Source organism: Nomascus leucogenys, chromosome 14 (assembly GCF_006542625.1).
Source record: "Nomascus leucogenys isolate Asia chromosome 14, Asia_NLE_v1, whole genome shotgun sequence".
NCBI classification, from domain to species: Eukaryota; Metazoa; Chordata; class Mammalia; order Primates; family Hylobatidae; genus Nomascus; species Nomascus leucogenys.
The window spans coordinates 35248145-35263842 of NC_044394.1; the positions used below are offsets into that span (position 1 = coordinate 35248145).

Genomic DNA, 15698 nt, shown 5'->3' on the forward strand with positions numbered 1-15698 from the left:
AAAAAACAACACAAATAGAAATTAGACATGAAGGAGTCTGGGAAGGATATACACTAAGATGGTAGCAGGGCTTCTCTTGGTAGGATTAGGAGTGATAAGGCTATAAAGATTACTTAAAGTCCCATTACTGGGTATATACCCAAAGGAATATAAATCATTCTATTATAAAGATACACGCATGCGTACATTTGTGGCAGGCCTATTCACAATAGTAAAGACATGGAACCAACCCAAATGCCCATCAATGACAGACTAGACAAAATGTGATACATATACACCATGGAATACTATGCAGCCATAAAAAGGAATGAGATCATGTCCTCTGCAGGGACATGGATGAAGCTGGAAGCCATTATCCTCAGCAAACTAACGCAGGAAGAGAAAACCAAACACTGCATGTTCTCACTTATAAGTGGGAGCTGAAAAAAGAGAACACGTGGACACAAGGAGGGTGTGGGGGGAGAACACTCACTGGGGCCTTTTGTGGGAGGGTGTGGGGGGATAACATTAGGCAAAAGAACTAGTGGATGCTGGGCTTAATACCTAGGTGATGGGTTGTTATGTGCAGCAAACCACCATGGCACACGTTTACCTATGTAACGAACCTGCACATCCTGCACATGTACCCTGGAACTTAAAAAAATTAAATAATTAAAAAAAAAAGATTACTTAAAGCAAGAAACCCATATGAGAGCAGCACAGTCAGTGTTGGGAAATTCTTTTCTCTTTCCCATAACGAGGAGAGAGAAAAAAGAGCCGAGTAGGGGCTGAGACGGGTCCTACTCAGAGCCCTAGTACCATGACTCTCACGAGCTTGGGGTGGTCACAAAACCTCTCAGCGTTTTCCATCCCTGGCTTTCAGACAGGAATAAAAATAGCCAGCCAATTCGGAGCACCATCATGCACAACAGACCTGCTGACCAGGCAGTACTTTGGGCTTATTTTATTCCACTCCCATTTTGTCCAAAGTAAATTTGAGGCATGGTATGTAGCTATTTCAAGATAGCTCCATCGATATAGTCTCCATTGCTTCTTTCAACAGGTCCTTGTATGCTTCTGTTTTGGGTATTTCAGGAGTGGGTCTTTCCCAGTTAGTTTTTTTTTTTGGGGAAAAAAAACATGTTCCTAGAGCTCTTGCTCTCTGAGAAAGGACAGAACATTTCACATCTTGGGAGATTTTAGACCATCACTAAATATTAAACTCCTGTTACTATCTTTCTATTCATGAGCTGCTTCTAGAAGCGTCATCATTTTAGAAATCCCATAATTCCAGGGGGGAAAAGCAGAGGCTAAAAATACAACAGAATCCTTGACATTGAAGGAGACACATTGCGTAGTGGTTAAAAGCATGGGCTTTGGAGTCAGAGACACAGGTTTGAATCCTGCCTCTGCCACCTGAAGCAGCTGGCCTCTCCTAGCCTGCCTCTGCAGCTACAAGACAGCGGGTCCCCCTGCCTCCTTGGTGCCTCTGCGGTTGAATGAGGTAATGCTTGTTAAGTTCTGTACTCAAGAGATTGTGTGGTATGACACTCGCTGTTAGCTCTCCTGTTGTCACCACTGACAATCCCAAGATATGAATGAATATCCACATGTGATAAAACCACTACAGTATGTAATCCCCCCATACATTCAGTGAGGTGTAACTAAAAGTCCAAGTGTCCCCTTTAGCCCTTAATGACAGTTACTGTCTTTCACACATGAGGACAAGCAGAGAAGCCCAAAGCCAGGTAGAGATGTCGACCTGAGGCTGCTGGATCCTCCTCTGAGCAGGAGTCTGCAGGACTGCTGGGTCCAGTTGCCTGGGCTGGTTACAGTCACCTGCATGTGCTTGGCTTGAGTGGTTGAAGAACAGGACCAGTCACTGGCTAACAGTAGACGCTGGATGCTGAATTGAGACAGGAAGGGTCTGCTGTAGTTTTGCATAACTGGCTTCTCTGTGCTCACTGAACTTGTCAAGGAGCAAACACAGAGAGATGAAGGGGCCAGACTCTAGAGGCCAGTGCAGGCCGGCAAGGCAGCAAAGCTTCATCTGTACTTACAGCCACTTCCCATTGCTCACATTAGCACCTGAGCTCCGCCTCCTGTCAGTTTAGCAGTGGCATCAGATTCTCACAGGAGCGGGAAACCTATTGCGAACTGTGCATGTGAGGGATCTAGGCTGTGTGCTTCTTATGAGAATCTAATACCTGATGATCTGTCACTGTCTCCCATCACCCCCAAATTGTACTGTCTAGTTGCAGAGAAACAAGCCCAGGGATCCTCCCGATTCTACATTATGGTGAGTTGTATAATTATTTCATGACATATTACAATGTAATAGTAATAGAAATAAAGTGCACAATAAATGTAACAAGCTGGAATCATCCTGAAACCAGCACCCCTCCCAAGTCCGTGGAAAAATTGTGTTCCATGCAACTGGTCCCTGTTGCCAAAAAGGTTGGGGACTGCTGGGCTAGTGGATCTCATTTGATGTACATGTTCAAAAAGGCTTTTGACAGGCTCCACAAAAGGCCGTTTAAACCACCACCTCCAAGTGGCTAGAGGAAGTCCCTTTGTCAGGGCTTTGGGCTGAGTTCCTCCAAGTGTGATCTGCAGACAGACAGCTTCACATTCCCCTGAGTTTGCCTGCCACCCCTACCCAGCCTAGACCTACTGAATCAGGATCTCTGGGGTGAGGCCCAGAAATCTGTGGGACAAACTTGCTGGGTGATTTTTTAAAGTCAGGCCTATTGAAATAGAATTGCTATACTGTAATGTTTGCCTTGCAGATAATTTACTTATTTATTTATTATTTATATTTTTATTTTGAGACAGGGTCTCACTTTGTCATCCAGGCTGGAGTGCAGTGGCACGTTCATGGCTTAGGGCAGCCTTGACCTCCTAGGCTCAAGCAATCCTCCCACTCAGCCTCCAGAGTAGCTGGGATTAACAGGTACATGCCACTGCACCCAGCTAATTTTTGTATCTTAGTAGAGAGACAGAGTGTCACCACATTGCCCAGGCTGGCCTCGAACTCCTGGGCTCAAGTGATCCGCCTACCTCGGCCTCCCAAAGTGCTGAGATTATAGGTGCGAGCCGCCACGTCTGGCCCCCTGCAGGTGATTCTGATGCACACTAATGTTTGAGATGCAGGCTTGTGTTACACAGAAGCAAAGGATAGATGGGCTCTTGCAAAAGTGGAAAGGCCAGGGTCCTTTTTCGAGTTGATTACCTTCCAGCTCTTCAAACTCCTGTGTGATTCTAAAGCCTGAATTCTGCTGAGGTTCTTCGTGGTAAAGTATTAGTCAGTAGAAATACACTCAAAGAAAGAGAAAACTTGGAATCTGTTTTAGAACACTTCTCCAAAACTGGTGAAGGGTGGACTCTGCTATGGTCTCATTTAACCCCTATTGATGGATACCTTTGCCTCTTTTTATAAATGACATGAGGTGGTGTTATAAAAATAGGTATCATAAAAAGGCAATGCAAACGAGAAACAAGTGTGTGTGGGAGAAAGAGAGAGAAGGAGAGAGATGGGAGAGAGGGACATAAAAGGGAAGAAGGAGGGAAGGAGACAGGAAGGGAGACAGAGAGTAGACAGAGATGGGGTGGGGTTATGAGAGCGATAAGAAAGAGAAGGAAGAGAAGAAGAGGGGAGGGAGGGAAACAGGAAGAAACAGACAGGCAGGCAGTGAGAGAAGGAAGGAGAGACTGGGCCAAAGGAAAGTAAGGGTAAGGAGCAGCAATGAGCAAAACAGGCACCAGGTTAATACACAAAGACAGATATCAGAAAATCACACGCACATGCCAAAACTGAGCGACAAATCTAACTCTATGCCTCCTGGCAGTCTTAGCAAGGATGTATAAGGTTCATTAGATAGGAATATATATACCTGTTCTGCACAAGCTGGACAGGCTCAGCTTTCCCCAAGTCTGTGGTTGGAGAGCAATGGTCAGAGAGCAACTTCTCTTCTTCTGCGGGGGTTTTTGAAGGGGACTTCATGTGCTATAGTGAATGACATCCTGAACAATTTCCCAAAGAAGCATCTGCCTGTGTAAACCATCAGTTCCCTCACTTCACACAGCTCACTAAGAAGCCAGAAGAGTCCAAGCTGTGAAGAAGCTCCATGCAACAGTAACAGTGATGGCAGATGACACATGGTGATCTCCCTCTGTGTATTCAGAGACCAGAGTGGAAACAAGCCTGAGGCTTAGAGTGCAAGTTCCTGGTCCTCCGTAATTCCACCTGTCTGCCTCAGCCCAAAGGGCAGAGAGGATGAAGGGAGCTTGACGCTAGTGGATTATCATTAAAAGGTTGTTTATTTAAAAAAACCCTTTTCCTGACTACAACCGTGATACATTCACTCTTAAAACTTTTGAAAAAGTTTTAAGACATTTTCTCATTACAAAAGTGATATATTTTAGGAAATTAAAATAAATCAATATATAATAAATACCATATTAGAGAATAAAACCCATCTATAATCCACTATGTAGAGAGAACCATGTAAGTACACACTGCATGCGAACATGCACCTAAGCTTACTCTTTCTATTCTGTTATGTGCATTCTCCCCCCGCCCCCCCCACATAACCAAACTTCTTAAAAACAAGCATTTAATTCAAGTTCGAGGTTCTTTGCGCAGGGTGCTGTCCTGCCCCCACCACCCAGGAAGTTCAATGTGCACCATGTGCAGAACGGGTTCCGCTTCCACTGGCATATTTGGCAGCTTTGGAGCTTGCCACAGGTTTTCTAATAGGGGATGTGATTCAAACTTGAGACCTAAGTAGACAGGGAGGAGTGGGCCAAACCGCAGTGCCAAGGGCGAGCCACACTGTGGCCACTCTGCTCTTCCTGTGCACCTTTAGGGTGAGCCAGCTCCAGGAGGGGCAGCATGGGGGCTTGTGCGTCCCTAGGGTGCTGTGCAAGCCTTGTGAGCTGATGTGCTTTACTAAAGCCATCTCCAACAAGTGAGGGGGGAGTAACTGTTCTCATTTGAGGGCCTTTAAAGGTGTTTGTCTTAGATCCCCCCAGACTCAGCAAAGAACACCCCCAATACCACAGCAGGGTCAGCCCAGGCAGACAAGGCTATTCCTATGAAAGGCACTTTGGTGAAGGTAGGGGAGGGCAGGGACAGGGATGTCACTTACTGAGTGCTTGCTAAGTGCTGGGGGCTTTCCTTACATCATCCCCCAAGTCGAGGCAGGGTAGGCGGCCTGCTTTAACCTAAATAGTCTCCATTTTTTAGATAAGAAAACTAAACTGAAGCTTGGACAACCTTGTCAATGGGCAAGGGTTTGCTCAGTAACTTAGAGTACCACCTCCTCCTTGGGGGGCAAAACTGCCTCTAGTTATTTTATAAAGATGAGCATTACAAGGCAACCCCCAAATTCCTGGTATCTTTCCTAAGAATGATTCTCTCAGCCTCTCTCTCAGAGTCTGCCTCTGTCTTTTCTTCCTGCTTTTCTCTCTCTCCCTATTTTTTTCTCTACCTCCCTTCACTCTCCCTTTCCCACTCTATTGTTTTTTTCTGAAAATTCAAGACAATAGCAAGTGAGGGAAGGAAAGTCCTAGAGACTTAAAAGTAAAAAAAAAGAATCATTTAGAAAAGGAAGGTGGCAAAGGCCAGCAGGGAATATCCAAAGAGAGTCTCCCCAAGATGTACCAGCTGAGGGCAGAGAAGGACTGGCGCTGGCCCCCAGGACTCTGGCCCATCTCCTCCAGACACCAAGTCTGAGTAGCACTTGGGGCTGATGATAGGAAAAGCAAACGTTCCAGGTTTTGGAACAGACCTCATATCGAGCCCACCAGCAGCTGGAGTTTCAAAGCCACTCAGTTCCTGTTGCCATGAAATTTATGAGAGGCCCCTCCAGCATGTTAACCAAACGCACATCTTGCAGACACCACTGCTCTCTGGGGAAGCTGTGAAAGCTTTGCCCAGAGACCACAGACCCACTAATAGGGCCTGGAGCCCAACCCCACTTACAGGAAGAGGGTCTGGAATAGCAATTGAGGGGCAGGGAAATCCCCCATCCAATTCACAGGAGGGGTCTCCGCAGTTCAGGGGAGCCAGGGAGACAGCCATCTGGACAGCTCCTTCCAACAGCCCTGCTCCCCTGGGGGCAGCGTCCACACCACTGAGCACAATCACCCCCTTTAAAAGCAGCCCTAATTGGACTTCATGCTGTGCTGGTCAGTGGGAGCCGGCTGAGCCCGTGGCTCTTAACTCTCTTCCCCAGATGTCAAAAGTTGCGAACACGTTTGCCCATTGCAGAGCTTACATCATTTATAGCCACTTCATAACTTCCTCAGATATCATGGCTAACTTTCTAACAATTTAATCATGACATCTGGCTTTTTAGTAGGAACTTTCAGCCAAAGTTTCTGACCTGGGACTAAATATTTTGTCTTCAGATACTACAATGGCAAAGCCAACTAATACTTTCTGGATGTCTAGGAGAAAAGGCAGTAGATTAATTTAGTAAAGATGGGAGTCAGCAGTAGCTACTGGGGAAGCTGAGGGGGTGTAAATCTGATACTCCCAGGTATCAAGGCCTCCATTCCACCCCGAGGCCAGGCTGGAGTCACCCAAAGCTCTGGACTCAGCTCTGGGATGGGAGGCTGGCTTCAGGGCAGCAGCAGGCCCAGTTTACAAGGGTGGAACTCCAAGCTTGGGAGGCGATGCGTGAACTTGCAAAGGCAGCTATGGAGTGAAGGAGAGGCTGGTGCAGAGGCTTACACTCGGGTGGCAGGACTGCTAAGCCAGAGCTTAGAGAAGTAAATGGTCTAGAACCCAGTGGCTGTCCAGAAAGACTTGGTGAGCAGGGGTCCTGCTCCCCTGGGCATATGGGGGGAGGTGAGGATAATTCTTACATTTTGTGAATGATCCCGAAGAAGAAGGGCACTGTCAGCATCTAGTGTGGCAATACTACTGACCTTTGCAGAGAGAGCAATGCCCCATCAAGGAAACTGATCGACAGGGGCATTTCCTGGGGCTGTGTGTGCAGGCAGAAGAACAAGAGAGTTTTCAAATGAGCGGCTGATGTCAGCAGAGTTACGGAAAAGGAATCCCTTTTTTTTTACTGTCACATTTACAGTAGGAAATTGATCTCAAGTGTTACCAACTAATGAGGGGAATTCAATTTTGCTGTCTTAGAGGGGGGAGTGTGGGATAGTGGAGATGAGATAAATATAATTATGCAACTCATTCATTATTAAACCTAAGATCACTGAAATTCTTTTAAATGATGGATATAAAACCATTTGAAAACAGAGTTTAGCTCTGCAGTACCATCATTTAAGAGAGAAGGGGCCTTCGTTACGTAGTTAAGCAGTGAAAGAGAGAAAGGTAACTATAGTGCTACAGTTCTCTTGCTGTTCCACTTGTTCAGCTGGGTGGGGTGGGGCAGGGCCATTTTTGTCTCTACCATCCCCCAACCCCAGATTCTCAATTTACTGAGAGAACTCCTATGCTTAAAAGAGAACAATATTTTTCCTATAACATAATCCCTGAAAAAATCTCCTAATTCTTCAGTGATCTTTTCCAATATTGACCAAATCTGACCCTATTTGCTTTTTAACTTTCCCTGATCATACACTGACTTTAGATCCTACCCACCCCTCCATCCCCACTGAAGGGCAGGGACTCCATATTATCTCACTAAACATCAAAAGCACCCTGTGGGGTTAGCATTATTAGTCTCTATTTTTAAGGTAAGAAAACAAAACTGAAGTTTAGATAACCTTGTCAATGGACATGTAGCTGGAATGTAGTAGAACTGAAATTTGATCTGTTTTCTCTGATATTGAGATACTGAAGAGCTATAGAAAATTAGGATGCTACTCAAGTCCAGAAAGACAAATGCTGAGAAGGCACATGATCCCAACCCACAAATCACACTGGCAGTGAGGAAGGGGGAACACTTAACTAGTGAACATCTTCTAGTAATCAGGGGCACTTTCAGGAGAAACAAGAGGAAGTATTACTTTATTTGGGGGAGGAGTGGGGAATTATACATATGGAAATTATTATTCTCACAAGGGAGCAGTGGTTGAAAATACAGATGCAAAAGAGATTTCTCCATGTCCAGGGATGATGGTTAATTGAGGAGCTGCTGGAAGTAGGGTGGTGGCTGGAACATGAGATGCTATCAGGCCTTCCACTAAGGGCAGGAACCTCTGGGCTACAGAGTGCTCTTGTCTAGCAGCTCAGGGCAGGCCTAAGATGGACTTCTGAATTGCTTTTGCAGCTTCAAACAAGATGCTGTAGGGGAAACCTAAGGGAACATCTGAGCCATTTTAATTGCCTCTGACCATTTCTCCCTTTGGGAAAAACCCAAGGGGCATCAGATGTGATGGAACCAAATTCAAACAAAGATATTGGTAAAGAAGCAGACAATTTAGTTTCTACTTTCCTACAAAGATACTGGTTATTGATAACACAGCAGCCGTGTGTGTGTGTGTGTGTACTGGGAAAAAAGATACAGTCAGAAAAGCCCCAGTGGGGTTCACCATGCTTACTTTGAAGGCAAAAGCGGAGTTTGCATCATTTTGGTACCTTTTTCTTTTCCAACAGGGAGAAGAAAATCAGATAACATGAACACAGAAGTATTTTGCTAGCTTTCAATTTTATCTAAAGTACCTGGTCTTAGAGTTTTTAACCCAATGTAGAATTTTCTGAGGTTGGACTATGATGATGATATTATTATTATTAGGAGCAGCTACTATTGGATTGTCCACCCACTGTAAGTGCTATGCCCAGCATTTTATAGAGAGAATTCTATTTAATCCCCACAAAAATCTTGCAAGGGAATCCTTACTATTTCAACTTACAGATGAGGAAAGTGGAGCTGAGGGGGGTTAAAGTTGTTCAGTGCTGCGAAGTCAGCAAATGGCAGAGCGGAAACCAGAACTCATGGTTGGTTTCCTCTAAAGCTCTCGCCGTTTCTAATACAGCACACTGTCACTTCAGAGGGCATGTGTGTGTGTGTGTGTGGATGTGTGTGAGAGAGAGCTGAGAGTTAAGAAGTCCTTATGGGCATCTTCCACACACTCAAGATGACTCTCATTTGGAAAATAAACAAATCAGGAATTACCAGGAAAATTTAGGGGCATTTTAGAATTAAAAGGGCTAAGAGTCCCAAGGCAAATGGCTTTAATTAGCAAAGAGGCTTTGGAAAATTAAAATAAAACCTCAGTGGAATCATGTTAAGTGCAGGCTAAAACCAGAGACTGTGTCCATCTAAAGATGCACAACATACATACTTCAACTTGGCCTGTTACCTGTACCCTGATTCCCCCTGGGAACACCACTGCCTCCCCGAAAACGCACAAGGAGGAGAGAGGCAGGTATGAGACTCCACAAGCAGCCTGCCAATCACCATTCTATATTCATTATGGATTAAAATGCAATGGAAATAGACAGGAAACATACTGGACGAAGATCACACTGTCTGCCACTAAGCTCCTCTTCTTCCTCATGACCCCATTCTCCAGCTCCCAGGTTGCTTCTTCTATCCCTACTACCTTGGTCTTAGTAATTTTAAGCAAAAAAAAAGAAATTAAGAAAATTACAGGTCATGATTTTGCTTTGAGGGCTGGAAGCTAAGCCTCCCCCTTTTCTTTTAATATGTGATAATTTGATTTCAAAGAGACAAATCATTTCCTTCTTTCATATCTTCAAACCAGAAAGCCCCTTATTGTAATTACATTCTGTTGGTGTCAACCAGCATTTGGAAAATACTTTACTTCCAAGTTCCATTCACAAGGTAAACAAGGAGGTCTATGTTTGGCTCTCATCAGCTGGCTTTGAATGAGAATGTGAATGGCTCTGGGAACTGGAGCCCAGTCCTGCTGGATGGGGAATTCTGTTCTGGCTTTGTTGAAGGAACAGCCCCGTTAGAGCCCAGGGCTACCTGCCTTTGCAGTCTGTGTGCCTCTATTCTCCTTATAAATATCAAAATTGTTAGGTAAAGTGGTTGGCAGGAAACTCTCAATCCACCCTTAGGAAAAAATGCTTCCTCTTGTTGAGTCTTTGAACCATAATCCATTTAAACCCTCTACACTGAGCACATATAAGCATTATTGGGATGATTGTTTTTCTAGAACATTTTATGTCCTCAGAACTTTTGACCAGTGCCTTTTTCATCTGCAGTTTGCAGATGCAGTGTGGGTGGAAGAAGGATACTCCTCATTTTAAGTGAGGAAACTGAAGAATACAGAGGTAAATTTAAGGCAAAGCTCAACAGTCTTAAAAACATAGAAGTGAATTTGTAGTTGGGACTATGCCCCATGACAAAAATGTGACTCTCTTTCCTATTCCCTCTGAGTTTTGTACAGATGATTTTGGTTGTCGTTAGATAAAAGCCTTTCAATCAAGATTATATTCGAGGGGAAAGAAGCTGAGATGTAAGAGAGTGGTTGAATTATATGCAATTATTTTCTTTTATACATTTTCAAATTTCATGAAGTGAGCATTTTAGAGTTTGAACGCAACCATTTAAAATTAAAACCCCGTAACATTATAAACACAGTTAAAGCTTAACCAATTTTTATTGTTAATGTTTTATTCACAGACAGAATTGTAGTGTTATAGAAGACTGGCCTTGAGGAATCTAGATTTAATCTGCACAAGAAAAATCATGTTACTGTCTCATGTTTTATCAATAAAAAGGAAGAAAGAGGAAGGAGACAAAATAATCATTTAGAGAAGACAGAAGATGCTCAGAAGAAAGATGTTTGGTAAGAGATGACCTCAGGCTTGGTCTCTATGGACAGAAACCTCACACACTCCCACCATAAACAACAAAATCCCAAAAGAGTACGGCCTATTTGATCCATTCCATTTCCAACCACTATACTTACATCACTTTTTTTTCTTTTAATTGAAAGAGTTCAGCTGGGAAACTGCTCTCTGAAGGAGGCAGGGAATATGCAAAAGATAAAGTGTGGGCCAGAGACTCCCAGAAGTTCCCCTAAATCCAGAGTATTTTTCTCCTGAGAAGAGAGACTACATTTCCCAGCCTCCCTTGCACTTAGGTGTGCCCGTGTGACCAGGATATGGCCAATGGATCTGAGCAGAGATAACATGCTCCACTTTCAGGCTTGGTCTATAAGAACCTCCCTGTATGACCTCCCTTTGTCTTTTCCCAGCTGCTGTCTGATTAGAGAGGCTCCCGCAGGACATGGAGGAGGGAGGAGCCACAGGATGGAAGAAGCCTGGGTCCTTGAATAAGCACATGGAAAGAAGTCTGTAGGGCCAGGAAAACCTGCAGAGCCTTTGACATGAGCAGGAAATAAACAACATTTAGGGTTTATCTGTTACAGCAGGGAGTGTTACTCTAATGCCAAGCCTGAAGTCTGAACAGTGTTTAGGGGTTGGTTACAGAATTTCTGATGTGGGATGAATCCTCACAATAAATCATATCCTTTTCTGTCTTTCTCTATCTCTTCTGGGAGCCTCGCCCAAACACCAACATGCCCTGTGCTTACAATCTGAAGTCAATCTGGCCCTGATTGGGAGACTCCACTTTGAAACCCTGGTCCCCAGCTTAAGGTCTGTTCTGTCCGTTCTCCATCCTGAAGGGATCAGGTCGACCTTCACAAACCTCTCCAGGAGTAGTAACAGTCTTTTGGGGTGAAGAGTGAGATCAGCTTTGTAATTTGAACAAAGTGTGGATGGGGCAAATGCTGCTTCTGCAACTCTATAAAACAAAATACAAAGTGGTGCCGCCACAATTGACAGCAGGCAGGGCACAACTGTTTTGATGGAAATGCTATACAGCTGATGCAAATTTACTGCATTCTCAAAACCCTCGGGCAGAAATCGCCAAGGCAGGACAGCATGGTAACTACTATAACATCAATCTTCTCGACATAGAAGATGGGTGCCCTACAGTTCTCCAGATGGCCATGATCATGTATCTCACCAGCTGCAAAATCTTAAATCGATACCACTGGAAAAAAAAAAAGCATCACCATCCTGGCCCAGAATATATTGATCATATCTTATTATAACTGGGAACTTCTCATCCATCCATTCTTTAGTTTTACTGGTAATGTGTTACACATCAAATAACTTTTTATAACAGCCCCCACAAGGGATTTTATAATTTGTCATTTAAAAAGTTATGCATCTTCATTGTATAATTTTTGGAAATACAAATATCCTAAGCAAACCACTTGCCATCTTATCACTGAGAAGAAATAACTTGTGTTTAGAAAACATTTTACAAATGCTTATTATTTTTAGTAGGTTGCCTTTTTTGTCTTTTGTATAAAAGATCATGTTTCTTTGACTTCTTTCCTCTTTTGTGGTGATTTAGAATATAAATACTCTTTATAATGTATCGTTTAAATTTTTAAAAAATTTAGTTTATTTTCTCAATTATCAATGTTAAAAATGAAATTTGATGTGTCATTTGATAAAAAATTAGCATACTTACTTCCTCCTTCTTTTTCTTCCCAGTTACCAGTTTTTATTTCTGTCATCTGATTTCATATCCTCATTATTTTATATATAAAACTTACATTTCAATAATTAATTTTGACATCTGTACTAGTATAACTAAACTGACAACAGTTGCTTGGACACATTATCACTGGTTTTGAAAAAATTATATCCTCCCCATTTTTGGGTTTTTATCTTGATACAGCTGTTATCTAGTTGAAGAGGCTCTTTGGACATTTTTTCCAGGAAGGGCATTGAAAGGTATATCAACATAACGAAATATTATATGTCTGAGAACATCTGTGTTTCATTCATGTACATGGCTTTGCATATGAATGACAACTTGGGTCATGAGCTTTGGACCCCATAGGCCTCCCACCACTGACTTCTGGCTTGTAGCTGATGAAAAAACTGAAGCTAGATTTACTATATTCCTTTGTAACCTGTTTTTATTTTCACTTCAGTGCTTTTAAGACCTTTTCTTTGCAATGAGAACTGGTTAAATTACCCTGAAGTTAATGCTTTCAATCTTAAGGACAAGTCTTTTTCAGCTTAAGAAAGTTCTCTTCAATGATCTTTGATGATTGTGTCCGCCTTAGTTTTCTTTTTTCCTTTTGGAATTATCTGTATATTGGATCACCCGGTCCTTTTTTCCTTTTTTTCTCATTATTTTTGTTTTTCAGTCCTGAGTTCTGGGAGAAATTTCCCAGCCCATTAAAAAAAAATTACTGACTTTACTGTGATATCTAATCTTCTGCTCATTAGTGTATTATGGATTTAAAATTGGTCACCATATTCCGTCATCTCTTTGTAGCTGTTTCTTACTTGTTTCATAGATGCAATGTCAGCTTCAGTCTTGAAGACATAAATTAGATTATTCAATATCTTTACCCATTTCTTAGGAATAGAGGCATTAGTTGAAATTCCTCAAAAAATCTTCGCATATGATGAAATCCTTTCTTGTGGCCAGTGATTTCTTGCATTGTCATCTTTACAGAGAAAGATCTGCTTTCGTGTAGCATGATGGGGAGTTAAGTTGGGCTCCATCAGAGACAATGGCCCTCTTCAATATTTTGGGGCCAGATAAAGACAGAAAAGGGGAAGTTTAACTGTAGTGCCTTCAAATATCTAAGAAATCTATTTGGTAGAAGCAGGAGACAACAGGTACACACCAAAGAGTTTTCTCTTTTCCCCTGTGTTTTCCAGACATTCATGCCGTGCTAGTAGTGAGAGGTGACTGAGTTTGTCACTTATTGTGGCCTTGACTGTGTCCTTTCTTGAGGCATTGGCAGGATCCAGATGGCCTGCCCTCACCCTCATACCTTGGCCTTCCAAGGTTGGGCTATTTGGGTGATTCTGCCCCTGACAATCCTGTCTTCCAGAGGAGTGATTGTTGGACTAGGGTAGGAGGGCTGCCACCTGCACGCTCACTGGCAGAAATTCTTCAGAGCTTCTAGTACTGATATACATTTAGAAATGGTTTCATATTTCACTGATCATTTCAGTGAGTGTCCAAGGGTAGATTGGGCTAAGGGAGGAGTAAACGTGGTATGCTGTAGTGTTAATTTCCCTGGAAACCCTTTGCTTATGGACGTTTTCTACATTATATGCCTACATGGTGACCAATATAACAGTGCCTCGCCACCCCTACCAACCACTTAAAAAGTTTCTCCAGGAGGCTATTTTAAAAATGAGTGCATTCTCAGTTCTCTCTATGGGAATCCCCAGCAAAGCATCAGCTAGTATTTTTGCATACTCAAAGAGTGGACTGATTTCCGTTGGTGGATATCTGAGCCTTCCCCGGACAATATCCCCCAGAGCTGCAACCCCCCTCCCTCTCTCCAAGGTCTGCCAGGATTCCCCGTGAGGAAAACTCAATGCCAACATTCCTGCTTCTTCCATGATCTAAAGGCTCTGCCTCATAAAAAAGTTGGGAATTCGTGGTTTAAATCCCCTGGGCTAAGTGTAAATCAAGCAACTTGGAGCTCTGCTCTTAAAAGGAGAAATGTTGGGGGATTCCAGAAACACCAGGGTCATTTTACCTCTTAATAGTTTCTCCAAGCCATACTGATTCAGAAGCAAAACCTCATAGTTCCATGAAAAATTTGTTTTTCCTCAAAACTAAAAGAAATGAAGCCCTAAGGGTCTCATTTCACAAAATCCTCCCCTAATCCAGAAGTGAAATATCAGAGTTGGAGGTACTCACAGCTAACTTTCTAGCCAGTCAGGGTTCTGCATATCATGTCCCTGGGAGAGGACACCCAGCCCGTGCTCTACTCTTCCAGTACTCAGGGGCTCAGTCTCTAAGGTAGTACTAAGTACTACTGCCCCAAATAGAATGAGCTGCCTTAGTACTGGCATTCTATTTGGGCAGATTATTGCCAGGAGGTTCTTCCTTAAACATATTAACATCTGCCTCCCAGAAACCTCTGTGTATTGTTTTGAATTCCATCCTTGGAAGCCACACAGAATAAGTCTCCCTCTTCTATACAGCAGTCCTTTCCCATTTCTATAGTCGGCCACCAAACTTCTGGGTCTTTGTGGTCCTAAACTCCCCTTGACATCCAGCCTCCAATATAGCTCTCAATGATCCCTACCTCCTGGTATCCACAGCCTTGTGAAGTCCCCTCCCATACTGTCTCAGGGTTGGTCTGTGTGACCAACAGAATATGAATGGGATGTGACTTCAGAGACTAGGTCATAAAAGGCACTGTAATTTCTGCCTTGTTCTCTTTGTCTCTCTCTCTTGGATTGGTCACTCTGGAGTAAGCTAGTTGCTAAGTCATTGGGACACACAATGGAGAGGTCCATGTGGAAAGACTGAGGCCTCCCACCAATAGCTTGTAAGTGAGCCATTCTTCAGCCCCACTCAAGCCTTCAGATGACAGTGCAGCCCCAGTTGCCATCTTGACAGCAACTGCAATGAGAGACCCTGACCCAGACCCTGACCCAGGAAAACCACTTCTGAATTCCTCTCAGACCCTGTGTGGGAAAATAAATGTTTATTGCTTTAAGCTACTAAATTTTAGTTTGTCATATAGCAATAAATAACATACACTTCGAGTTTCTGTAAGTATTCTTTAAGCAAGAAAGTCTGCAAACCTCTTACCTCAGGGAAAATTCTGATTTTTTTTTTTTTAGTGTCTTTCTTAAAATAGTCTACTATAGAGTAATGGTGACAACAACAACAACAAAACACATTTACCAAATACGCTGGATGTTGGCCTTTGTGTTAAGAGTTTTATACCTACTACCTAATTCTTATGAAAGC

General features: G+C 43.2%; 1 protein-coding gene and 1 long non-coding RNA gene across 4 annotated transcripts in view; both read right to left on the reverse strand.

Moving 5' to 3' along the window:
• The window catches only part of TGFA (transforming growth factor alpha), a 107690-nt gene that overhangs the window by 19293 nt on the left and 72699 nt on the right, over positions 1–15698 (reverse strand). The window lies entirely within an intron of this gene.
• On the reverse strand, positions 829–15080 carry LOC105738562. The gene is made up of 3 exons (XR_001114385.2): positions 15025–15080; positions 1819–1943; positions 829–1141 (listed from the first exon to the last, which is right to left on the reverse strand). It is a non-coding gene; the product is annotated as an uncharacterized LOC105738562 (long non-coding RNA).